Source organism: Cynara cardunculus (assembly GCF_001531365.2).
Source record: "Cynara cardunculus var. scolymus isolate 2C chromosome LG 12, CcrdV1, whole genome shotgun sequence".
In the NCBI taxonomy this organism is placed as follows: Eukaryota; Viridiplantae; Streptophyta; class Magnoliopsida; order Asterales; family Asteraceae; genus Cynara; species Cynara cardunculus.
This window is the reverse complement of record NC_037539.1, coordinates 4,733,082-4,745,361: the sequence shown is the minus strand read 5'-3', so window position 1 is coordinate 4,745,361 and position 12,280 is coordinate 4,733,082.

Genomic DNA, 12,280 nt, shown 5'->3' with positions numbered 1-12,280 from the left:
ACCACAAGGGTGATGCCTGATTGTTTTGAGCTTGACTTCAAAGGTCAAAAGTATAAGGAGGTCTCAGGTTCAAATCCAAGAAGAAATAAAAATCTCCTTGTGGCCACGTAGGTTCAAATGCGATAACTCCGGGCTATTTGCAAAGCAAGTGGTCGCCCTAAGATTAGTCGGCTCACATAACGGATTGGATATACAGGTTAATAAATAAAAACTATTGGTAATCACCGATCGTGAAAGTGATTCAAATTGCAACATCCTTTTAAAAGTCAATCAAAATTTAATGTATAATCATGTTTTATAATCATATTTAATATCAAGGCAAAAATATAATGTCTACTGTAGCATGATTTTTTATGGCCGGCCTAATGAGTAGGCAATTAAGGCAATGGTTAAAGATTCGTTATGATGGATATATTTCATACATTTTTTTTCTTTGTTGTACTTGCAAAGAAATTTGTGCAATTTCAAATATATGAAAATATTTTTGGATTTTTATTTAATTTTGAAGAGTTAATATGTGTTTAGATAAAGATTTAAAATAATGTTTAAATCTTGAAATTGAATTAAAATATGATGGCTTTTATGATATTTCGAATTGAAGGTTTCGAAAGATTTTTTTGAAAAACTAAAATAAACAACCTATTTGTGACAGAAAAAATGTATCAAATGGATTAACCCAATAAAAATTTAATAAATGTGAATATAAAGATTTAATTAAATCAATTTGTTTCTCCAAAACCAAGAAAATTAATAAAATTCAAAAAATCTGAAAAAAGAAAAAAAGAGTTAGGCACGAAGGATGAGTTAAGGTGATAAGCGTAATAAATAATTTAGATTCTTAATTATTTTTAACTCACCTTCATCCCATGAATTATGCTTATTAGGGAAATTGATCTGGTGTATCTCGTTACACTGCATCAGTGTTTATGTTCAATTATGATTGATCCAATGGTGGAATATTCTTTGTAACTATTCTCATCATAACTTGCATTCTCACTATAACTTATATTCTCACCAAAATCCCAACCCTATATATATACCAATAAGCTTGAGATGTTCCTATGATTTTTTTTGTTTCAAGAAAATGACCATGTTCGCGTTTATTTCACTACCAAAAAACCCACTTTTTCCGGCGGCCAAATCCGCCGGAAAAAGTGATTTCCGGCGGATTTGGCCGCAGGAAAAAGGGGCGCCCGTGATTGTTTTTCCGGCCGAATTTTCGGCGGATTTTCCCCGTTTCCGGCGAATCACGGCCGCCGGAAATTCTTCGCCCGTTTTTAAAAAAAATCTTGATTAACTTAACAAATCCTTAAGTTTTTTTTTTAAAATTTTCCGGCTGAAAATTCCGCCGGAAATATTTCTCGCCGGAAAAATAATATTATCTAAAAGAATTAATTTTAAAAAAAAAAATACCGGCGGATAAATCCGTTGGAAAAATATATATATAATAATATTTTTTTTAAAAAATTATATTTCTAAAAGAATTAAATTTTTTTTTAAAAATACCGGCGGATATATCCGTCGGAAATCCGTCTGAAAAATATATAAATATTAATATTTTAAAAAAAAAATATTTCTAAAAGATTATTTATGTTAAAATATATAAATCCGGAAATCCGCCAGAAATGTTAAATTTTTTATAAAAAATTATTTATTTTTCCGCCAGAAATCCGCCGGAACATTGTTTATTCTTTTTTTAGAATTTTTTAATATTCCGCCTGAAATCCACCGGAAATGTTATATTTTTTCTTAAAAAATATTTAAATATCCACCGGAAATCCGCCGGAAAATTGTTAATTTTTTTTAAAGAATATTTTAATTTTCCGCCGGAAATCCGCCGGAAATGTTAAATTTTTTAAAAAAATTATTTCATTTTCCACCGGAAATCCGCCGGAAAATTGTTTATTCTTTTTTTTAGAAATTTTTTTATTTGTCCGCCGAAAATGGTTATATTTTTTTAAAAAAATATTTAATTATCCGCCGGAAAATTGTTAATTTTTTTTAATGAAAAAATTAAAAAATCCGCCAGAAATCCGCTGGTAAAATGTTGTAATTAGATGTAAATTCAAAATTAAACTGAGTACTTAAGAAATCCACCGGAAATCGTTGAAAGTCAATAAAATGTTGACTTTTTAGTGTCCGCCGGAAATCTGTCGGTAATTTACCGGCGGATTTCGTCTGCCGGAAACGGCGCTGGAAATGGTCTTTTTTTAGTAGTGTTTGTATGGGATTAGTTGAGGCATACACAAACTAAACCAAATAATCTTGATTACCAAAAAGGTTTCAACTATATATAAACCCATGAATTTTGTAAATCAAATTTTATCAATTCAAATTATATTTTAAAGTCAACTTTAATCGTATTAAGTCCATAAGTGTTAAGTTTTATGTTTTAAATTACAACATACAATTACTTAAGCTTTTGGAAATCAAATCATCCCTATAACATGAAAATTGAGATTTTATTCTAAGTTTTTGATTATTTAAGTTTCTGACATTACCGGGCATACGTTTGAAGTTTTGAGATCATTGTTTACGTCATGATTTATTTATTTGACTTTATAGACATTATGACAAAAATCCTTAGAGTTTATGAGTTGAGATTTGTGCCATTGGTTTGATATTTTGTGACATTATAGTCATTACTTATATTAAAGATTCATGAAATTAATATCTCGAGGAAACAACTATATTCTGTCGAATAAATCTTATTTTGACAGAGAATTATACAAGATATGGGAATGACCCTATCAAATAACTTATCCATCAAACGCTATTGACGCTGAAGAAATTGTTGATCGAAAAGATATTACATATGACCATTATTGTTGCAAAATATATTGCGGTTAAAGTTGGTCCTCAAGCAAAATAGTTTTGATAGTTGCAAGACTATGTCGCAACTAATTAAAGCTAGTGATTTCTCAACTGTGTTGTAGATAGAGTGAAGATATAAGGAAAGTTTAGTTTGATGTTTTGTTATTATAATTGCTACCTGATGGTGATGATGTCGCATAGTGTTGATGTTGCGTAGACATTGCCACATTGTGTCCAACACATGGATTTCATTTGGAAAATCAGGAAGAAAGAGAGAACACACGTGATTATATGTCCTATTTCTTTCTCTGAATATTAGAATTTGTCTTTCAAAGAAAGAGATTTTCGATGGGCTACTTCTCTTAGACACTATCAACGGATCACCAAACGGAATTGTGGCACCTATGTAACCCAAAAATTAGTGATGAGTTAGTGAATGAGTAGCAAAAAACAGACTTTTGTAACTAATATGTTGCTAAAGTACCACCTAACTGCAGATTAGCAACGGCAAACCAATATGTCGGTATTCCATTGGTAAATAGTGTAGTTTTATTTTCTTTAATCATACATTTTGAAATTCATCGGTAATTTTTTCGTGATTTAAATTTCTTACCGATAGATTACCAACAAAATTTTATTTTGTAATTGTATTAATTATTTTTGTCAATCTCTCTGTTATCCATCAATGATTTTATGACTCAATTAGCAATAGAAAATGTCGTCGCTAATTTGTGGTTTCCCATATTTTATTTTTCAAAGTATGACGTTACTGGTAATGTCGTCATGAAATGTATTAGAAATCCCTCAATAAAAGTTTAAGGACCAAATCATGTGTGACTAATTATTGTCAATGATCCATCAACATGGTATTTACTGGCAGTATCTTATCCTGGGTGACAACCTGTATTCTAGTAGTGTCTAGCTTCTAATAGATCTTTAATTTCTTTGCTATTATTGGGCGGATGAATTTTAAGAATAAATAGGATAAATGAAGTTGCAACAAGAGCTCAACAAAACTTGTGTTTGGTTACTATTACTTTTAACTATGTTGTCACACCTTGTAAGAGTACTTATCTTGGCATGTCTTGTTTGTCATTCATAAAAAAGTTCAAATGGAGTCAAACATGAGGGTACTAATGTGACAATGAGATTGCATAGTCATAACATATTGCCGCAACACTAATTAAGTGCAATGGTTACTAAACAACTTCGGGAGAACCGAAGTTTCATGATTTCAAGGGGAAATAGTTAGTCCTAAACAAATAGGAGGTTTGCTTAGAAACTAAGGGGCTCACAGATACAAAAAAAGCTTTCAATTAAGTTTAGAATAGAGTGCCAACTTAGTGGAGACATTTTATTATAAGTATAAGTACATTATTTTGTGAAAAATAGGGAATGATCGTTCTTTGGTATTGAGTAACAGGTGTCGACGAGTTTACAAAACCACATAGACTTATCGTGCATCCAGCAATATAAAATCTGTTTGCCGATCATGATCTTTTTTTGTGTTTTTGTATTTTCATAATTTATTTACGAAGTTTATTGGCATTCTATATTCTTACAAAATTAAGAGTTTAGAGTAAACTATTCTTTTGGTCCTATATATAGTTCATCAAAACTACATATTTGGTCCTTGTGATTCGTTTATTACATTGGTGATCATTGTAGTTTGCAAATTCTTTTGGATTTGGTCAAGATAACTGATACGTACTAAGTATTTAGTACGTAAAGTACTTTTTTATTCTCTTTAGATAGGTTATTTTTCATTTATATCCCAACTTTGAGTCATTTTATCTCTTTTCTCTATTTTTATGCTGAAGTACATGATGAACCTGTTTTGAGTGGATTTTGGTCTAAATTAAGCTTATTTTGGACAGATTGGAGCAGGTCGATGTTGTGGAAATGTGGTAGCATGACCTGATGACAGATGAAAAGATGAATGAGACTTGGAGTTGACTGACATGACTTGGGAAGACATATGAAAGCCTTCTAAAGTGAACCAGTTGTAGTTAATCAGATTAGCTGGAGTTTACAAGACTAATTGTAGTTTATTTCTAAATATTAGTTTGCTTTTATGTACAATTTAGTTTCCTTTGAACTAGTTGGGTGTGATTTTACTATTTTGCCCTCACTCCATCCCTAGTATAAAAAGGGATGTTGGGAGGAGTATTCCACACACCTCATTTTTCACCACACCTTACTACTTGCTCTCTAGTTCTTTTGTTCTTTCTTCAAGTAGTTTGCATGCTACTTGAATAACAAGTCTCTTAATATTATAAATCTTTTGGTTACATTTCAAGTTCTTTAATTGCTTTATTTAATCGTTTTATTTATATCATCGTTATTTATATTTCGTCTTTAATTTATTTACGCTTACTTGCATTTTTATTTACGTCATTTATTTATTACGCTTTTCGCATCTTTATTATTCCGTCATTTATATTCCTTATTTACTTTCCGCATTTATATTATGTCTTTATTTACCGCACTTTACGTTTCTTGTCATTTACTTTTCGTCATGAGTAGCTAAGTTTATTAGCTCGGGTGTATGACGAAAAAGGTGAGTTTTTAAACCAAAATATAGTCGACCATTTCATGTAACAACGATGTTTTACTTTTTCATTTCAAGTTTTATAAAACCAATGACACTTCTTGACGAGTTGATCAATTTAAAAGTGTTAAAGTGACGTGGGCTCTAAGCTGAGCCATTGTTTGCACGTCAACTTGGATGATATGGGAAGTAGACTTGAGAGAGTTGTTAACAAAGAGATTTGTTGTCTGTATTTTCTAAGTTGTTTCTGAAGTGTTAAAGTGGAATGGATTCAGAGATGAGCCATTCAGAACACGTCAACTTGAATGATATGGGAATCCACTCGAGAGGGTGATTTTTAACAAAGAGATTTGTTTATCCATATACTTTGAAGATACCATTTGTCACTTTCGTTAGTCTGGATACCTCATAGAGATATGGGTTGAAAGCTATAATATCAGTGCATTGGTGAAGTCCGAGAGGAATACCTTCAAAGTAATTGGTACAAATAGTTGTTACTAATGGCATGCTGTAGCAATCTGTCAGCATGGTTTCATGTTGTAGCATTTTGACAGCATTGGTCGACTGGAAATAATTTTTACATCTCACCCGGAAAGTCATACACCCTAGCTTGCTTTTATATTCTGTTATCTCTTGTTTTTAGTTGTCTTGGCTATGTTTTAATCTAAGTCTTCGAATTCGCCTTCTGAAATCATTTCCTTAACTTTACTTTTTTTAAAACTTTTACTACGATCCCTGTGGACGATATCCGGTACTTGTACTACTTTTATTACTTGAAAGACAATATTGGGACTATTTGTATACTTGCTTTTGGTCCTGATTGTTGTTTATGGTTGTGGTGTTCCAAGCCCATCAATAACTCAATTAAAAAGTCTATTAAGTGATGAGCATTTTGATCATTTTACCAATTAAAATTAAAATAATGTTTTAAATGAACCGGTGGTGAAGGAAAACCTTTTGGCTAAGAGAGAACCATACTTCATCGATCAAGAGTTTCCTCTATATGATCACTTGTTGTTTGTATGTTGACTTCGACCTCATTTTTTCCTATGTTTTTTTGTTGATAAATTGCACATATTGATCATGATGTTGATTCCAGGTCATATTTAAATGCATGAAACCAACTAAAATGGTGACCAAAAAACCAGTTGGGTTCTCCTCCATGTTTATTTTTCGGGATACAATCTTTTTGATGTTTGTCAGATATGTTAATTTTGCAGCAATTATTTAGTTTTTTCATGTCCTGGTCGAATTAATGGGTCTTTTTAACAAAGATATCTCAATAGAGTGAATCAACAACACAAAGGAAAAACACAATTATCACCAACGTAATTAACGAACATAGGGACCAAATCTGTAATTTTTTTACCACATGGACCAATATTGTAGTTAATCAAGAATTTATTTAAAACTAGAAAAAGTAAAATAAAAAGGTGGATCAAGTCGATCTAACATTGCCTAAAAAAAATCCGTAGCCGTGCTTTGTCTCTTTGCCTTTTCCATATAAAACCAATGGAACATCAATGGTGACACAATTTCAAATATGCGATAAAAAGGTCCGCCATCTTTCATGATTCCAACATTTACACGCTCTTTATAATTCTTTTTTTGTGTGTGTGAGCATGTGTTCTACATTCACTTGCATATCGGCATATGAACATGTTCTCAAATTTGAATTTGCAACAATAATAGGAGTTGTGTAAGAATTTTATATCATGTTACATGATCGAGAATATCATATCTTTACCAAAGTATGCTCGTTTGTGCGTTTAAATTCTGAATGAAATAACTTAGAAGTACTGATTTTTAACCTTCTACTTATACGTTGTATCTGATTGGAAATCAAATGTCAGGTTTCCTGAAAAGTGTTCGAATATAATTGTAATAAAAATTTCAAAGTAAACTATGTATTTCGTTCTTGTGATTTGCTAAAAGCTGCTACTTTTGTTCCTAATTTTTTGAAATTACAGTTTTCGTCGTTGTGGTTTAATTACAATTCTTTGTTGTTTCTGTTCATATCATAAAAAATATTCCGTTAAGTAAAGAAATATCGGTGTTTTATGGTTTTTTTCCACTTTGAACAAAACATACATACACGAATTACACGTAGTATACTCTATTTTTTTTTTCTTTAAGTTTGCATAATGATATGATCGTTATGTCATGTGCACCCCACTCCAAACAAATAGAGTTCTAAAGGAAGCAACAAAAGTGAAGTTGTTCCAACATCATAATTAATACCTTAAATTACTTTGTATCTAAAGCATAGTTTTCTATTTTCTTTTTATTAAAAAGAAGAAAGCTTTTCCTTGTACAGTATCTTGCTCATCTTTTTAAGTGTAATAATTTATATATATATATATATATATATATATATATATAATGTATTCAAAATCCCCCTTTTTCCTTTTATTACAAGAATAAAAGTTCCATAATAATTTAAGACTAGATAAAAATGTTGTGTTGATGGGTGAAAAGCGGTATTATTCTTTATTTGTTTTCATTTTTCTGGTAAAAGAGAGGGATTTAGATAGAAAATGGTACAAGATGGACATATATTCGCTCTTTATAAACAAAGATGTGATCGGGAATTATGTGCTTCAAAAAGGAATTAACAAAATAAATAAAAGTAGACGTAGCCAATTGATCGATAATCTATAAACATGATTAAAAATGTTATCATCGTACCAAAGGAAACTTGATCTTTTAATTTAGCTTCATTTTCTATGGATTAGAATTATTAAAATTGCGATCGTTAATTAATAAACAGTTAAATGATGTATTTATAAGATTTAATGGTTTGAAATATAGATAATCAAAATAAATAAAGAATATATAATTGTATTGATGGCGTTGGAGAGAGATATATGTAACAAGTTTTCTTAAAATTAAAATGGGTGCGATTATTATGTGGAATATTTGGTACCCACCAAATCTTTTTCAGGCTGCTAGAAACATATAGGGTAAGCCTCGATAGATCATGGGTGTGAGTAGGATTGCACTGTTTCCGTGTTGCAAAATCCGTACCTTTTTTCTACTTATCTTTTGGCAATGGCTTTCTAATATCAATATATTCTGCAAAACTCAAGTAGCTAGAAAACTTGCATTAATGTCTCGTCGCTTACTTTTAATTTCCCTATCAATATTGTATCAGATTCAATATGAACTTGTTCCATGTATTCATCTTGACATGAGATCTACTCGAGATAAGATAGACACATGAACAAAGAGTTTGTTCGTAATGCCCTCAAAAGCCAAACACTTTATGGTATCTCAAACATCATCGGATGTCCATTTTCTAGCACGTCGAAAAAGGAATTAAACATATTATCAAACAGAAAAAGAAAAAAGAAAAAAAGTTACTTCGAAGGGCAATCCTCACCCAGACTGTGTCCCAAAATGAAGAAAAATACATACCCCACAACTTAAGTGAGTCCCCTAATGGCTAATGAATACGCAGGCAACCTTACTATCAAGCCATAAACACTTTCAGATATGTTCGTGAGAAGTTGAATATAGCCAAACATATGGTCTCCTATAGTTAAGAGGGTGACCTTTCACCATATAAGTTTTTGGTTGGGCATTATTTTGTGTGATCACCAATCCGTTGATAAAACTATTGAGTAATGATTATTTGTGTGCTCATGTTTCCACTGAATTTTATTCACATTTACTATCATGCAAATGTCAACCGTCCGTTTTAAGGTTGTTTTAGAAGATACATGCACCCAATCTAGTAGTATAAACCATAATTAGTTAGGTTTTCTTAATTAGTGTATTTTATTAGGTTATAAATATTTTGGATTTAGAAAAGTGTTGGGGAAATGTAATCAAACACAACCAATATCTCACGTCCTAAATAACAATGACACTATAATGTATGTTACCCTCAACTTATGAGTCGTAGATCTTAAGTGAGTTTCATGTAATCTTTAGCGCTTACAACTCTATCTTTCATATTATGTTATTTATTTTGCTCTACTAATTTAAAGTTAACACTAATTGTTCTTGGAGCAGATATGATAACCATAAAATTATAAGTTATATTTTGTGGAGTATTGAAGTATAATTGATGGGGATCTCATATCTTTTAAGGTATGTACGGTTGCATCTTTTTGCCTTAATGCTTTTACGAAATATATGCTAATTAAATGGATTAACAAATGACCAACTTATTTGATATAAATAGTTATACGGCCAAGTGGGAGAATGCAAGATTTATTTATAATGTGGCCTAAACTATTAATATCATTTTATATATAAGTTTATTAATCCATGATTATTTTCTTATTATTATTCCCACATTTACATGCAGGTCCTCCAATTATTGTGATGGTCAATATTGGTTCCTTTGTATTAATTATAAATATGGTGGTTATAAATTCATTTAATCCTCTGTTGCCCTAAATTCCCTGTAATCTTTCTTCCTCTAAAAACTAACGATAACGCTGGAGGATTGTAACTGGGAGATCATCAAGAACACTTATGACCAATTAATCCATCATCATTGTGGGCAATTAAGAGGAGAATTGAAGGATAACTAATGACTTCTTCATCTTCTTCAAATTAACATCTTATGGATTTCCCTTCATGTATCTTTAATCTTATCTCTCACCAGGATTCCTGAGATTGATTATGTTAATATGTTTGAGTTAATTAACACATTTTTCCTCTTTATTGATGAGATATACCCTCTTCATAAATGAAGTACATGAATATTATTATCTGTATTTAACTTTTGAAAATAATTCATTATCACACAATATATAAGAATTATAGCATCATATATGGAATCTATACACAAATGTATTCCTTTTAGTAGTGTAGAAACACAACTTAAGTAGTGAAAAAATAAATAAACCAGGTGGTAATGACAATATCACTTGTCGAAGAAGAAGAAGGATTAGGGAAACATGTGATTAGTAAGTGATGTAATTATCAAGTCATTATGGTTCTGTCTATCCTTCAATTTTTAACATTTGAATCCATTGTATACGGGTTCTTAAAAGCGATAGTTGAGGACTTGATACAAGGGCACACTATTAGTAAATGTAATCTCAACAAATTGAATTATTTGTGCATACCCATCACAAATTGTTTTGAGGTTGTCATAGATGTTTCAATATTATCTCAATTCGATCGATTTAGTCATGATTTTTGGTGGTTTGATGTATATAAAGAAGCTAATTTGATGTAAACTTCAAAAGAATTGCAAGTAAAACTTTATAAATGGTATTCATCATTTGCTATCTTAGAACATTAGGGTAGCCAGCTTTAGATCCAACTCACAAGATAAAAGTTATCAGAATGCTATGTTATATAATAAGCAGAGGTTTATTGAATTATGCAATCTTGGTTACGCTTAGATAAGTCACGATGTACTTGTTATCGAGATCGTTTGTTACATGATACGTTGTACTTGTTATCGAGATCGATTGTTACATGATATGACACCTCATCCCACTCTTATATCATGCATGACCAAATTTGAATCAATCGAGTAGATGATTGGATTTTTTTGATTCCTCTCAAATTCATGAATATGAAATGATGAACCCTACCTCCTATGCAAAACTATCTTCGAAATATAAAAAGTCGGTTGTAACGGTAAAATATAAGAGGTCTTGAGATCCTTGAGGTTCGGATTCCTTTTAGCGAGTTGTTTAATATTTGTTTTTATGAAACAATGAATTATATTGAATATAAATAAACTAAAAACATCACAAAATTCATTAGAAATTAATAGGCCACACAAAACAATTTAATAGCTTAATGTATGAAAATTGATTCAAATGATTAGACTATACAAAACTAATTATTCAAAAATTCTTTTATATTCATCCAAAAATAACATGTCATTCAAAGTTTCAAACTAAAAAAAAAAAAAGTTTTCCTTTGAACTTAACTTTTGCTATGACAATCAATGAAGTTTAGGGTTTGACAATTTCAAATATAGATGTTGAAATGTAATCGCTTACATTTATTCAAATTACAAATCTCAGCCGCATTACATGGGTACACAACTAATATGTGTATATATATATACATACATACACGCATACATATATATACACACGCATACACACATATGAGCATGTTTTAAGTACAACACGTCATGTTGTTACAACTGATGCAACTCAATCTCGTCTGTCCATATATTTTATATTTTTTTCTGCTTTTTAATTTAGTAAGGGTAGTTTCGTCTTTCTAATGAAGAGGATAATTACTATTTTTTATTTATTTATCTTTTGCATAATATTATCTCGTTTTATAGGGTTTTTATTTTATTTATTTTTAATTGTAACCGTTTTGGCAATGATTGGATGAAATATATTTTTCTTTAATGCAACCATTTTATGTGTTTTAGGGTTTTTAATTCATCATTATATGTGTATGCATGAGCAATAGAAAATGATAAACCATATTCAGTAATCAGATGTTTTAACAGGTTCAACAATGAGATGTGGCACATCAAGTGCATGAAACTAGATTAAGAAATCCATCAGTTCCAAGAAAATAAATTAACAATGATAAACCATATTCACTAATCAAATGATTCATACTCATCAGTTTCTTTAACCAGATACAAAAATCAAATGCACTAGTGAAATATGTTGCACAAGGATTAGGTGTCATCGTTTGAATTATCTTTCCATGTTTCTCCGCATAGCAATAAGCGATTTGTATGGAAAGTTTATGACAATAGAGAGGATTTTCCGCTAAATATCTCCAAAATATTAATTAGTTGGAATATCGAGAATCTATGTATGTTGGTCCCAAAAGGGTCTACAAGAATACTAAACAGGTTGTAGAAGGGGGGGGGATGAATACAAACACAATTTTCAAATTTAAAATATATATTGATAAAGAAGATCAATACAGATTTTACAAGATTGTTTGCGGAAAGATAAGTTG